This window comes from Elephas maximus, chromosome 14 (genome assembly GCF_024166365.1).
Source record: "Elephas maximus indicus isolate mEleMax1 chromosome 14, mEleMax1 primary haplotype, whole genome shotgun sequence".
Classification (NCBI taxonomy): domain Eukaryota; kingdom Metazoa; phylum Chordata; class Mammalia; order Proboscidea; family Elephantidae; genus Elephas; species Elephas maximus.
The window spans coordinates 6,516,160-6,531,705 of NC_064832.1; the positions used below are offsets into that span (position 1 = coordinate 6,516,160).

General features: G+C 36.4%; 1 pseudogene; it reads left to right on the forward strand.

The window, feature by feature from the left end:
• The first annotated feature begins 14,164 nt into the window (after nucleotides 1–14,164).
• LOC126058410 (olfactory receptor 2T33-like) lies at nucleotides 14,165–15,096 on the forward strand (annotated as a pseudogene).
• The last annotated feature ends 450 nt before the right edge of the window (nucleotides 15,097–15,546 follow it).

The following is a 15,546-nucleotide window of genomic DNA, read 5'->3' on the forward strand; positions in this document are numbered from 1 at the left end:
TGTTCTGTTTCCACGTATTTGACTTTTTTTCCTTGCTGTTTCTGTTATTGATTTCTAATTTTATGTCATTATAATCAGAAGATACTCTTTCTTAAGGTCAGCTGATTAACAATTTTAATTCCATGTACAATCTTAATTCTCCTTTGCCATGTAACTTAACATATTCACAGATTCCAGGGATTGAGACAAGGACACCTTTGGAGAATCTTTTTCCTATCTTCCGTATTGATATTTTGTGAAACCATGTCTGTTCAACAGGCAGACATCAAGGCCAGCTCCTGGCAATACAAAAACCTAATTGATAGTGCCAGGTCAGCTCCCAGATGTCAAAAAATATTCTACTTCTTCTTCTAGGATATTTGTACTCACTTCTCTTCCCTTTGAGTTAATTCATCTCATTGTACTACTATGACTTTTTGTTTAACTGTATCTGTTTACAAACTTCAATAAAATTAAAAATATCTCTACTGCAGTAAAAAATGTATTAAAATAATTAATTAAACAAGTACAAATTTGCAATGACTATAGTGGCTATTGTGCCAGTCTGCCTCAACAAAGGTCTCCCTTACCCTCTCTGGCCCGGTATTTCCCCAAGCATGAGGTCCTGCATTAGATTGATCCCTCCTAATGGTTTGTCCAAAGGAAGTGAGTCAGACAATGTTCTGTTGTGATCCGTAAGTTTTACATTGGCTAATTATTGGAAATAGACCACCAGACCATTTTCCTAGTCTAATCTTTTTAAGGTTTTAACCTTGGGCAGTAACTTAACTTTACTAAGATCCAGTTTCATCAAAAGTCAGTGGGAGCTAAAAATAACATTATCTTCATGAATCTGCTTCGATGAAATCATGCAAATAGACTGTTAGGAACGATATAGCTCACTCAGTAATTTCTCAATAAATATTTTTTTTATAATTTTTATTGTGCTTTAGGTGAAAGTTTACAAATCAAATCAGTCTCTCACACAAAAACTTATATACACCTTGCTACATACTCCCAATTGCTATCCCCCTAATGAGACAGCCCACTCTCTCCCTACACTCTCTCTTTTCGTGTCCATTTCACCAGCTTCTAATCCCCTCCACCCTCTCATTTCCCAACCAGGCAGGAGATGCCAACATAGTCTTAAGTGTCCACCTGATCCAAGAAGCTCACTCCTCACCAGCATCCCTCTCCAACCTATTTTCCAGTCCAATCCATGTCTGAAGAGTTGGTTTCAGGAAAGGTTCCTGTCCTGGGCCAACAGAAGGTCTGGGGGCCATGACCACCAGGGTCCTTCTAATCTCAGTCAGACCATTAAGTCTGGTCTTTCTATGAGAATTTGGGGTCTGCATCCCACTGCTCTCCTGCTCCCTCAGGGGTTCTCTGTTGTATTCCCCGTCAGGGCAGTCATCGGTGGTAGCCGAGCACCATCTAGTTCTTCTGGTCTCAGGATGATGTAGTCACTGGTTCATGTGGCCCTTTCTGTCTCTTGGGCTCGTAATCACCTTGTGTCCTTGGTGTTCTTCATTCTCCTTTGATCCAGGTGGGTTGAGACCAATCGATGCATCTTATATGGCTGCTTGCTAGCGTTTAAGACCCCAGATGCCACTCTTCGAAGTGGGATACAGAATGTTTTCTTAATAGATTTTATTGTACCAATTGACTTAGATGTCGCCTGAAACCATGGTCCCCAGACCCCTGCCCCTGCTACGCTGGCTTTTGAAGTATTCAGTTTATTCAGGAAACTTCTTTGCTTTTGGTTTAGTCCAATTGTGCTGACCTCCCCTGTATTGTGTGCTGTCTTTCCCTTCACCTAAAATAGTTCCTATTACTATCTAAACCCCTTTCCCGCCCTCCCTCGCTCCCCCCTCTGGTAATGACAAAAGAATGTTTTCTTCTCAGTTTAAACTATTTCTCAAGTTCTTAGGGCGCCTTGGTTGCTTCCATCTTTTTGCTATTGTAAACAGTGCTGCATAAACATGGGTGTGCATATACCTGTTTGTGTAAAGGCTCTTATTCTTCTAGGATATATTCCAAGGAATGGGATTGCTGGATCCTATGGTAGTTCTATTTCTAGATTTTTAAGGAAGACCCAAATTGATTTCCAAAGTGCTTGTACCATTTTACATTCCCACCAGCAGTGTATAAGTGTTCCAATCTCTCCACAGCCTCTCCAACATTTACTATTTTGTGTTTTTTGGATTAACGCCAGCCTTGTTGGAATGAGATGAAGTCTCATTGTAGTTTCGGTCTGCATTTCTTTAATGGCTGATAATCGTGAACATTTCCTCATGTATCTGTTAGCTACCTGAATGTCTTCTTTAGTGATGTGTCTATTCATATCTTTTGCCCATTTTTAAATTGGGTTATTTGTCTTTTTGTAGTTGAGTTTTTGCAGTATCATGTAGATTTTAGAGATCAGGCGCTGATTGGAAATGTCATAGTTGAAAACTTTTTCCCAGTCTGTAAGTAGTCTTTTTACTCTTTTGGTGAAGTCTTTGGATGAGCATAGGTTTTTGATTTTTAGGAGCTCCCAGTTATCTAGTTTTTGTTTTGTATTTTTAATAATGTTTTCTATACTATTTATGCCATGTATTAGGGCTCCAAACAGTGTCCCTATTTTTTCTTCCATGACCTTTACCTTTTTTTTAGATTTTATATTTAGGTGTTTGATACATTTTGAGCTCATTTTTTTTGCATGGAGTGAGGTATGGGTCTTGTTTCACTTTTTTGCAGATGGATATCCAGTTATGCCAGCACTATTTGTTAAAAAAAACTGTCTTCTCCCCCCATTTAACTGTTTTGGGGCCTTTGTCAAAAATCAACTGCTCATATGTGGATGGATTTATATCTGGATTCTCAATTCTGTTCCATTGGTCCATGTATCTGTTGTTGTCCCAGTACCAGGCTGTTTTGACTACTGTGGTGGTATAGTAGGTTCTAAAATCAGGGAAAGTAAGGCCTCCCACTTTGTTTTTATTTTTCAGTAATACCTTATTTATCTGGGGCTTCTTTCCCTTCCATATGAAGTTGGTGATTTGTTTCTCCATCTCATCAAGAATGCCGTTGGGATTTGGACCGGAATTGCATGAAATGTATAGATCCCTTTTGGCAGAATAGACATTTTTATAATGTTAAGTCTTCCTATCGATGAGCAAGGTATGTTTTTCCACTTATGTAAGTCTCTTTTGGTTTCTTGCAAAAGTGTTTTGCAGTTTTTTTGTATAAGTCTTTTACATCTTTGGTAAGATTTATTCCTAATTATTTTATCTTCTTGGGGGCTACTGTAAATGGCATTGATTTGGTGACTTCCTCTTCAATGTTCTTTTTGTTCGTGTAGAGGAATCCAACTGATTTTTGTATGCTTATCTCGTATCCTGATACTCTGCTGAACTCTTCTATTAGTTTCAGTAGTTTTCTGAAGGATTCCTTAGGGTTTTCTGTGTATAAGATCATGTCACCTGCAAATGGAGATACTTTTACTTCTTCCTTGCCAATCTAGATGCCCTTTATTTCTTTATCTAGCCTAATTTCTCTGGCTAGGACCTCCAACACAATGTTGAGTAAGAGCGGTGATAAAGGGCATCCTTGTCTGGTTCCCAGTCTCAGTGGGAATGCTTTCAGGCTCTCTCCATTTAGGGTGATGTTTGCTGTTGGCTTTATATAAATGCCCTTTATTATGTTGAGAAATTTGCCTTCTATTCCTGTTTTGCTCAAGTTTTTATCATGAATAGGTGTTGGACTTTGTCAAATGCCTTTTCTGCATCAATTGATAAAATCATGTGATTCTTGTCTTTTGTTTTATTTATGTCATGGATTACATTAATTGTTTTTCTAATGTTGAACTATCCCTGCATACCTGGTATGAATCCCACTTGGTCATGGTGAATTATTTTTTTGATATGTTGTTGAATTCTATTGGCGAGAATTTTGTTGAGGATTTTTGTATCTAAGTTCCTGAGGGATATAGGTCTATAATTTTCTTTTCTTGTGGTGTCTTTACGTGGTTTTGGTATGAGGGATATGGTGGCTTCATAGAATGAGTTTGGTAGTATTCTGTCCTTTCTATGCTCTGAAGTACCTTTAGTAGTAGTGGTGTTAACTCTTCTCTGAAAGTTCGGTAGAACTCTGCAGTGAAGCTGTCCGGACCAGGGCTTTTTTGGGGTGGGGGGGGGGGTTTGATTGCCTTTTCCATCTCTTCTTTTGTTATGGGTCTATTTAGCTGTTCTACCTCTTTTTGTGTTAGTTTAGGTAGGCAGTGTGTTTCTAGGAATTCACCCATTTCTTCTAGGTTTTCACATTTGTCAGAGTATAATTTTTCACAGAAATCTGATATGATTCTTTTAATTTTCGTTGGGTCTGTTGTAATATTGCCCATCTCATTTCTTATTCAGGTTATTTGGTTCCTCTCCTGTTTTTCTTTTGTCAGTTTGGCTAGTGGTTTATCAATTTTGTTAGTTTTTTCAAAAAAAAAACAGCTTTTGGTCTTGTTCATTCTTTTCATTTTTTTTTCTATTTCTTTTAGTTCAGCTCTAATTTTTAGTATTTGTTTTTTTTTTTTTTTTTCTGGTGCCTGTGAGTTTCTTTTGTTGCTCTCTTTCTATTTGTTCAAGTTGTGGGGATAATTCTTTGATTTTGGCCCCTTCTTCGTTTTGGATGTGTGCATTTATTGATATAAATTGACTTCTGAGCATTTCTTTCACTGTATCCCAGCGTTTTTACAGGAAGTGTTTTCATTCTCATTGGAATTTCTTTGTTCCATCCTTAATGCCTTCTATAATCCAGTCTTTTGTTTTGTTCAGTTTCCAAGTGTCTGATTTCTTTTCCCTGCTTTTCCTGTTATTGATTTCCACCTTCATGCCCTTATGGTCAGAGAAGATGCTTTGTAATATTTGAATGTTTTGGATTCTGCTAAGGCTTACTTTATGCCGTAATATGTGGTCTTCTAGAGAATGTCCATGTGCACTAGAAAAGAAAGTATACTTGGCTGCTGTCGGGCGGAGTGTTCTGTATATGTCTATGAGGTCAAGTTGGTTGATTGTGGCATTTAGGTCTTCCGTATCTTTATTGAGCCTCTTTCTGGATGTCCTGTCCTTCACCAAAAGTGGTGTGTTGAAGTCTCCTACTATTATTGTTTTGTCAGAAATTAATAACTCAATAAATATTAACTGTCCTGATTTTTGTTATTGATTTTAATATTATTATTTTCTCTTTTAATTAATTTATTCAGGGTTACCAGAATTTGACTTATATTTCTACTTTCACTTTCTTTTTTCTCATATTATTGACTATATCCATAGGTATATGCCTGTTTGAAAATAAAATTCAAATATCCCTTCATAGATTGGTTTGACAATCCTAGTATAATTATATAATTGTGTGGTTTGTCTATCTAACCACATTGCACATGCAAACAGGATGTGCCTCAAACCACCAGACAACTAGGAATGAGGCATGTACAACCACTGGCATCAACCATTCCATGAGTGCTACGGCCATCTGTGATCAAGACATTTACACAATATTGGCAAAGTGAAAACCACTATTATTATTTCTAGAAAGCAAACAGTAAACAGTAAAACAAATTCTCAAAGCAGATCTGCTTATTCTTCTCCAAACTACTCATATTCTTTCTAATATCACTGTACTGGCACATTGTGTTTCTGGTCAAATGTTGTCTTCATGTCACCACTGCCTCTGGCTGCCACCATGTTACCCGGGACACCTGCATGGCTTCCGAGGCTTCTGCTCTGCCCCTGGGCCTCACTGGGCCTTGCTTCACTAATGGAAAGACCCCTGCACAGGATCTCCTGAGCCTCTGCCACTGGGCCCTTCTTGACCTATGCTGCTGCCTCCTACCATGCTACCCAGGCCAGAGTGGTTCTCTGTCTTGCTGCCGTGATACCAAGGCCTACCCTGCATGAGGGAATTATTGTTCCCACCACGATGCCCAAAGGGGGAAGGAAGCAAATTACACCAGCCACACTCAGGTCTCTGTCCCGCAGGTACAACTGTTGCAGTACTTTAGTAGGAGGCACAACCCTGCACAAAGACACTCAGTTCTCTCTCTATGGACCAGCAAGGCCACCATCCCTGTCTTCACTGTTACAACTCTCTCTTCTTAATATAGGGAGTTCTCGATGCAGGGACCCTGGGTCCAAAGGATGCACTCCACTCTACGCTCTTTTTGATGGTAGTGAGGGGCCCCAGAACCTCTGTGGATTTGGCCCTTATATAAGCCTAACAGAATAGGAACAACAACCAATCTCCTAGTTGGACCACAAAGGGCACAATCCCATTAAGTGAATTTTCAATCCACTAGTTTTGTAGCAAATCTACTAATACCTTGCAAAATTTTGGCCCAGACAATCATTTTGTGAAATTACAAGACCAGGGCTAGAAAAGCCATATAAAAGTGATTCATTGCACGGCAATAATTCAGCCCATTTTCTTAACCCTTAACCAGTTCATAAGCAGAGCTGTAACAAATCAATTAGTTAATGCTTATTATATTTTGATTATGTAGCACAGCATCGTATAACGTCCCATATTGGAGCTCCTGAGTGGTGCAAAGAGTTATACTGTATAATCTCCTGGAGCAGAGCCCCTGGGTGGTACAGTTAACATGTTCAGATGCTAACTGAAAAGACGGAGGTTCAAGTCCACCCAAAGGCACCTCGGAAGAAAGACCTGGTGATCTACTTCTGAAAAATCACCATTAAAAACTCTACAGAGCACAGTTCCACTCTGACACACACAGGGTTGCCATGAGTCAGACGTAACTCAATGGCAACTGATTTTTACTGTTTTCTGTTGCAAGATAAAGACGTTAAAAAAAAAAACTCTCATTACTGTACGTCAGTTCATAAGTCAACATATTCAGCTAAAGCAGAGAAGAAAGGAGATAATGAAATTATACTTATTTGATAGATCTGGTGCTTTATATTTATTCCATACCTGAAACCAAAACCAAACCCATTGTCATCAAGTCTATTCCAACTCATAGCGACCCAATAGGACAGAGTAGAACTGCCCCATGGAGTTTCCAAGGAGCTTCTGGTGAATTTGAACTGCTGGCGTTTTGGTCAGCAGCTGAGCTCTTAACGACTGCACTACCAGGGCTCCTTATTCTATACAGTAGCCCCTAAAAATAATCCTATGGAAGAGGCATTATTATGCCCCTTTTACAGATGATTAAACTGACGCTCAGAGAGGTTATATAACAGGCCCAAAATATATAACTAGAAAGTTTCAAGACTGGAAAAGTTCAATTCGGTCATGGCCTTTTGTTGGGTAAGACATGTCTAGAAGTCCACTCTATTCCCCACATCATTACCAGCTCTTTTTTGACACATTAGTTATTGTGAAAGTTTAGGTTAACAGGATTGTGGACTAAGTATATTTTCTAGGTATGAGTTAAGTGCTTTATGCATCGTATCTCATTTAATACTAATAATATTATAAGGCAAGCATCATATTCAAAATAATCACATCCTGACTTTAGCATGTTGATAAAACAGGCCATTATCTTCAGAGATCAAATATCCTGAAATTTTAAAATAATCCTGTATGGAGGTGATAAATGAGGAGAGCATGTGGTCATCTGTATTCTTCCGAATGCTTTCCCACGAGCATTTCTGCAGCCTGAAGCTCAGGAATCCCTAAGGCTTTAGCCAGGTGCCTTGTATTTTATACCGGCAACAGAGGCATTGGTGGGGATCTGAACGGTGATCTGGGAACCAGAGGCTTAGAGTATTTCCACACCTCCTGCACGGTGGCTCCTCTGATGCAGGTTAGTGCTACGACTCCTAGACTGAGTGCTTACAACCGGGGATGGTATGCGCTAATGCTTTCACTGTGGCCCACTTAATTTCTGTAATTTTAAAAACTATATCACAATCATACTATTTGGAAAGCACAGAAATTAAAGCACCTGGATTGCACTTGATAACATCATAACTATTCCTTTTATATTCTTCCATATACATTTTTTACAATTTGAAAAATATTGTTTATACGATTAGCATGATATCTAAGATTTTTCCAGCTGTTATATTGTGTTCCATGGGAAATTTATTAGTTCTACAATAGTTCAGGATGCACATTGTGGAAAACCTTGCAAAATAAGCCCTTTGTGTTTACAGGGTCTCCTCCCAGCCCTTCTTTTTTAGTCATATTTTAGAACGATATCCACAAGGTATGGCAATGCTTCAAGGGACAAGACTAGCTCTCTGGCTCTCACTCCATATTGCCAAATTGACTAATAAAGGATTTTTCACTTTTACCCTGAGATTAATCTTCATTGCATTCCTACTGGTAATGAATATCATAAAGAGACATTGAGTGTATAATGTTTGAATGCATAGAAATTATAAAAATTTCATTTAAACTATGTATTAATTTCCAGTGAGAAAAAACATCCTTTCATGATTATATTGCACTATTGTATCTTTATCAAATTGTAATTATGAAAATAATATTACAGGTATTTCCCAGTGTAAGACAGAGTTCCATTCTGAAGACTCTGTCATAAGTCAGCTCTGATATAAGTAGAATATCTAATTTTTAAAAAAATATTCATTATTTTTGTCTCCTATTAACAGTATCTTTATAAATCCAATCTTTATTTGTCTTTGGGATCGGCAAGAGAATGATAACATCAACAAATTACGTGCTACAACGTTATATGTAGTACATATTACTAACAATAAGACGTACAAAGATAAAAAAAAGGATAGTCATAGGGCAGTTCGTTGTAACTCAAATATGTCTTAAGTCGGGGACAATCTGTACTAAGCTTTTAGGAAAGTTGAGTCTTAGTTAACACTCTGACTCTAAGGTAAATGGATGCATATATCTGATTCTATTAAATTCTCTGTTCATGAATTTCTCTTTGGGAAAAAGTTTGTGTAGAGATAAAACTTATGTTTGATAACATACTAAATATAAATAATTTAATTAAACATTCTACGTGCACTATCTTTTTTCATTTTTACGAAGTAAGACAGTTACCCATTTTAAATACACTAACCTGAGACACACAGTTTATAAGAGAGGTGCCTAACTTCTCAGAACTCACAGCTGCTCCAGTGAGCTCCAGCAGATTTCCCAGACTGAGATGCACTAGGAAGAAAAGGCGAGCGATCTACTTCTGAAAAGTCAGCCAAAGTGAACCCGATGGATGGCAATAGTCCGATCAACAACCGATTATGGGAATGGCGCAGGACTGGGCAGCATTTTGCCCGGGGTAGCCGTGTGTTAGGTGACTTAATGGCATCTAACAACAACGACAACGATGTGTTTGAGGGTCCATTCTTCATTTATGCTGTTTGTTTTATTCAAAAAGTTTGTTTTTCTTTATTTATGTTGTCTGTTTTATTCAAAAAGTTTTGTCATTATTAAGATAATAATTGGAACAAAAAACTGGCTGGCAAGCCCAAAATAACTGTGGGGAGTTTACTTTCATGACCAGGATTTTGGACCCATGCTTCCTACTTTTGAGACCAGGGAAAAATAAATTAATCTAACCCTCCAGTCCTTCATCTGCAAATCCAAAACAGTGACAGTTTACCTCATTTAATTGTTGTGACATTCCATGAGGAAATGCACATCCAGGGTTAACATAGGACTTGGGACATTGTTTGCTACAGTTATAAGAATCCTTGTTATGTCTGAGTTACTCCATCTATATCATGCAGATGTGAAGTAAGAGTCATTTTGGCTTGGAATTGTTTTGGATTGAATTGAAGAAATGAACATACTAGTGCCAGGCCAGAATATTGGACAGGTGGGTACGTAACACAGAGTGTACCTTTGAGAAAGGGGAAGCTTTGCTAATTCTGGGAACACCACATTGAGGTAAACAGAAAAATGTGACAATGGATCTAAAAGTACTCTGAGCTCTCTGCAATTACCCACTTTATACAACTAGAAAATAAATGGGAATACGTTTTTATGCTCTTTTAAAATGTACAGAAATATTATAGACAACTAGAAGTTTATCTGATCTACATACCCTCTTGTACTTTGGTAGTGTGGAATTACACAGAATTGAATTCACTTGGGAACAACTGCCTTTTTGATGTGAAATACAGATAATATTTTCTCTTTTTACCTGCTATTTTAAAAAATTTTGATTGAATTTTGAGACATTATTGAATTTGTGGCAAGTTTCATGGTATCTATTACAATTCTTATAACACATTGAATATTAAAGGCATGAGAACACATTGTAAAATTAATAATCAAGTAACCTAATAGCCTTGGAATAATGGTCATGAGTGTTTCCTCTATGTTCAAAATAAATTCATAGAAGGTAGACAGACAGAGGGCAGACAGAAAAATCTCAAGGAACACAGAAAACATGTCACTTATGCTGAAAAATGAAGACTGATATGTAATGATATTTTTGTTCTTTGGTATGAAATAAGTAACATTACATTACATGTGAGTTATGGGAAAATACTAATTTTACTTTCAAAATATTTTGGTAGGAAACATCTATGTATGGCCAATAACAATATAATAATGATAATAATCAATAACTTTTTAGAGCTATCTTCTTGTGCATGCATTCTCCAGTGTACTTATATACATTTTATTTTGTAGTTATCAAATAATCCTATAGTAGATACTATTATGTCATCTCATTTTGCACATAATGAAACTGAGGTTTAAGCATATTGCTCAAATTTATCCAACTACTAAACAGTGGCATAGGTATTCAAACTCCAGAAACCTGGCCATTAAATATGTACTTCTATGTTCAGACAACCTTCAGATGAATACAGCTACCAGTTTAAATGTTTATTATTAGATTAGTCATGTAACTTTTCTGAACTTCGTAATTTATACTGATTAAATGTGAAATATACATATATTTCACATTATATGAACTGTTTGTCCAGCAAATAGAATGCCTGATATGATAATATTTTCAAATACAGTTCATTTAAAATAATTTCATCTTAAATTTAAATCTACAGAAGACTTTCAAAATCATATTCATTGAATCTTGGCATCTGAGAAACATTGGAAAGCTGCCCTTAAGCTCAGGGCCTTAGCAGGTGGTTATCAAATCGCCAAAGCAGAGAATGAGCCAGATGGAAACAATTGAAAACAGTGCTCCAGTACACCTGTCTACTAAAGTCTGCGAATTTTCCCAGTCTAGAAACAAGTAGAGTGGCTCATAGGAAAGTAAGTGACCTTCCCCAAATATAACACGTATTTGTGAACAAAATATGGACAGGTCTTTAGAGTTCTGACTCCTAGTCTTCATGTTATTTAAGCAACTCGTAACTTGTATGTCTATACCCAGTATGCCCTGACCCAGGGCAGGCTTAAGTAAATGAACTTTGCATGTCATGACCTCCAGTTCAGCGGCAGCCAGAGACACAGACCTGTCCATCCACCCAATGCAGTGAGAAACGCTAACAAAGAAAATAGATTAGAAAAGGAAAATGTTTCCTTAAAAATAGAAAGTCATATGAATTTAAAAAGTAATAGGAAAACACATCTTACCTGAAACTAATAGGAAAGTGAATACATTATTAAAAAAAAAAAAAAACTACAGACACAGACTACTTTACACCTATGTTTTAGTGGCCTTTAAGAACACTGATTATTCCTCTTTTGTTTAAAAAAAAAAAATCAGAGGCTACAAATTAAAAGATGAACTATATTTTTTTTTATAGCAATACATTTTGTGAGTTTAATATGTTTAATATTCATGCATGCAAAGACAGTACAATGTAATATTAAATCAACAATGATCATAGATTCAAACAACTTATATACCAATAACAAGTTGTTTGATCCAAATAACATTGAAATTGTTTAAAATGGTAGCCTATTAATGAAATGCAGAACATTAATATTAAATTATTAATATAAGTATCCCAAATATATGTAATATAAAATGCAAAACTTCAGTCCAAAATAACAAAAATGTCAAATATATAAAATCAACTGGAGAAGATATTCACAATGCATATAAATAACAAGTTATAAAGATATATAAATTAAATATATAATTAAATATATAAATTACAAAATACATGGGAAATTCTTTAAATTATTAAGAAAAAGCCAAACAATCTAGAAACCATGAATTAGAGATATTCACAGTTTGCAGAAGAAATCCAAGAGGTCGATGAATAGATTAAAAGAGTTTCTGCCATGTAACTTAAGTGACATGCAATTTAAATTTATTTTCACACTTACATGATTGCTGTTAATTATCGCATCTAACAGTAAAATATGTGGAGGAATTATCACACAAATTGACAGTTGACTGGAGTGTAAAAGGTGGAGATGCAATTATCTTAAACCCAAAATATTCTAGTGAAATATTTACTTGAGAAAATATTGCCACATGCACAAGGATATGGGTTATATTAACAAAAGATTGGAAAGAAGCTAAGTATTCTTAAATAAACATTATATATATATACATCTATATTTATATATATAAATTGCATATATATGATGTAACAAAATTTGGCAGTAGTTAAAAATATATTAAACTGAATATATACATATTTCACTCAAAATATATATATTTGAGGGAACAAAGCATAAAAGAATGATATGCTCACTATTATAGCATATTTATATCAATTTTGAAAAATGGAACATCTACATATTTTATTGATATGAAAGTCAATGTTGGTATATACTAAGAATCAAAAAATTTTAATATGTATTAAAGGTGTGAAGATCATAGACCATTCACAAAATTTGCAATGTTTTCCAAATAAATTACAGAAAAACTAAAAAAGGATTTACTACACCACAGATTATGAATGAAGTCCAAACATAATACTGTTGGTAATCCTGAATTCACAGCTCTCTCTGACAATTTGAATTTGTGAGCAAAAGACACCACCTACCTAAGTATAATAGGTGAATCCATTTACATGTGCATCCATTCCTACCACCAAAAATACTTAGCCGTAAAAGAAACGGAAGTTATAGGTTCTAGTGCAAAGAGGAGCTATTCTGAAAGTGAATGAGTACCTGTATATTTTACCTGTGGGAGATGTTGGACCTCAGGTTCATTATAAGAGAATATCATTTGGATAAGTCATAATCAATGGATTAGTTTTTGTCTTCTACTTTTAGAAGTATAAGATTATTGATGTCCAAATTTATGTGAAAATTGCATGCAATACAAATTATGTTCATTTATGAAATTATTAACTTTTTTGAATGGATAAAACCCAAACACCTGTGCTGTCAAGTCAATTCTGACCCTATAGGACAGAGTAGACCTGCCTCATTGAGTTTCCAAGGAGTGGTGGTGAGTTTGAACTGCCAACCTTTTGGTTAGCTGCCGAAAGCTTAACCACTGTGCCACCAGGGCTCCCTTAGAATGGATATATTATATATTAAATTAAAATCAGCAGCATTGTTTGAGAACATAATACATAAAAGTTTAAATGTTGAGGGGGTTCTAAACTTAATGAGATGTAGGCACCATGATCAGGAAAGCAAGTCATGATAACATAAATGATATGGCGATGGGTACAGTAGTATCTGTGGTGGCTGAAAGCCTAGTGTGTTTAGAGCACAGGCTGCATGTAAGTGTGGAATAGAGAATTTTTGCTTTTGTTTTTTCCCGATCAAACTTAGTTTTATCAGTTGTAATTTATTTGTCTTGATATTGAAGAAAATCATGTGAGAATCCATTAAGCAAATATCTAAAACACATGCAAAAGTAATAACTATAGGCATATCACCTCAATACCTACTAAAGTGCATAAATTTGAATTTCCTTCAATATAGAAATACCCAAAGTGTAAAGAACTCGGATTGCATAAGTAATATTTCTTAACACCATGAGTAAATTACGTGTGGCATACTGACAAATTATTAAAAAACAATAGAGGTGTAAGTTGTACTACTGTACATGTATGTTATCTAATTTTGTGTGAATAAAAAATAATGTATAGTAACAGCAGAGATGGATAGTACTATGCTATGGCAAAAATCTTGTTTGTAAGTGAAAGATTAAAGTAGCAATTAGCCCTCCAAGTCTGAGATTTCCCAAGTCATTTGATCAAGTTTTCATAAAGATACATACAAGCTTCCTTTAAAAAAAAAAAAAATTTTTTTTTTTTTTTTCCTTTTAAACAAATCTTATTTCTGCATCATTTTACATCTTTCAGGCACCAGTAGAGCCATGGTCAATGCAAACGGCACCACAGGAATAAACTTCATTCTTCTAGGGCCTTTAACCACACACAGATCCACCTATTCCTGTTTGCCATGGTGCTTATGATCTTCATCACCTCACTGATGGGCAACACCCTTATGATCATTCTCATTCATGTGGACCCTCAACTCCAGATGCCCATGTACTTCCTGCTTAGCCAGCTTTCTTTCATGGAGATGATGCTGGTCTCCACCATCGTTCCCAAAATGGCAGCCAACTACCTGATGGACACTAGGTCTATCTCTCCCACTGGCTGTGGAGTCCAGATCTTCCTGCTTCTCACTCTGGGAGAGAGTGAATGCTTCCTCTTAACGGCCATGTCCTATGACCGCTATGTGGCCATATGTCACCCACTGTGCTACCCCATTCTCATGAGTCAGAAGCTCTGTTTACTCGTGACGTCAGGTTCCTGGCTCCTGGGAGGGATCGATGGGCTGATGCAGGCTGGTGCCACTTTGAGCTTCCCTTACTGTCACTCACGGGAAATCAATCACTTTTTCTGTGAAGCACCATCACTGGTACGCCTTGCCTGTGCTGACACCACGATTTTTGAGTTTTTCATGTATGTCTGCTGCATTCTGATGCTCTTGATCCCTTTGTCTCTCATTTTGGCCTCATACAGCCTTATCCTGGCTGCAGTGCTCTGCATGCGGTCAGCTGGAGCTGGGAAAAAAGCCTTTAAGACCTGCTCCTCTCACCTGGTGGTTGTGGGACTCTTCTATGGCACCATCATGTTCATCTACATGAGGCCCAAATCTAACGGTTCAGAGGACCATGATAAGGTGGTCTCAGTGTTTTATACCATCTTCACACCTGTCTTGAACCCCCTTATATACAGTGTGAGAAGTAAAGAAGTCAAGGGTGCCTTGAGGAGGTGGCTGGAGAGACATTTTACGTGATATCAATGCTGAGCATAATTTGCCAAAAAGGCAGCAACCAAACTGGATACAGGTTACATTTCTAAAATATTGTTTTGCTATTTTGTTCATCCCATTTAAATTCTTCTTTTTGTGTTATCAAGTTATTTTGCTCTTACTTTGCCAATCGGGCTCCATTGTTCCTATGTGATTGTTTTTATATATGGTAAACTAATTAAAAATTATATTTGTCCTCCTGTCATAACTTGCAGTGGTGTTTTTGCTCTGAAATTAGGGCTCTGGCAATAAGTATGAGTGATTGAGTTTCTAAATAGCATATGATACGTGCATAATTTGTATTTTTTGATAAATAATGGAAATCATTAATTTTGATGGGGATAATACCTTTTGAAAACTAAATGTAGATCCTAAATCACATAATGAAGATAAAATAAATTCAAATGAAATAAGGACCCAATGTGACCATCAAAC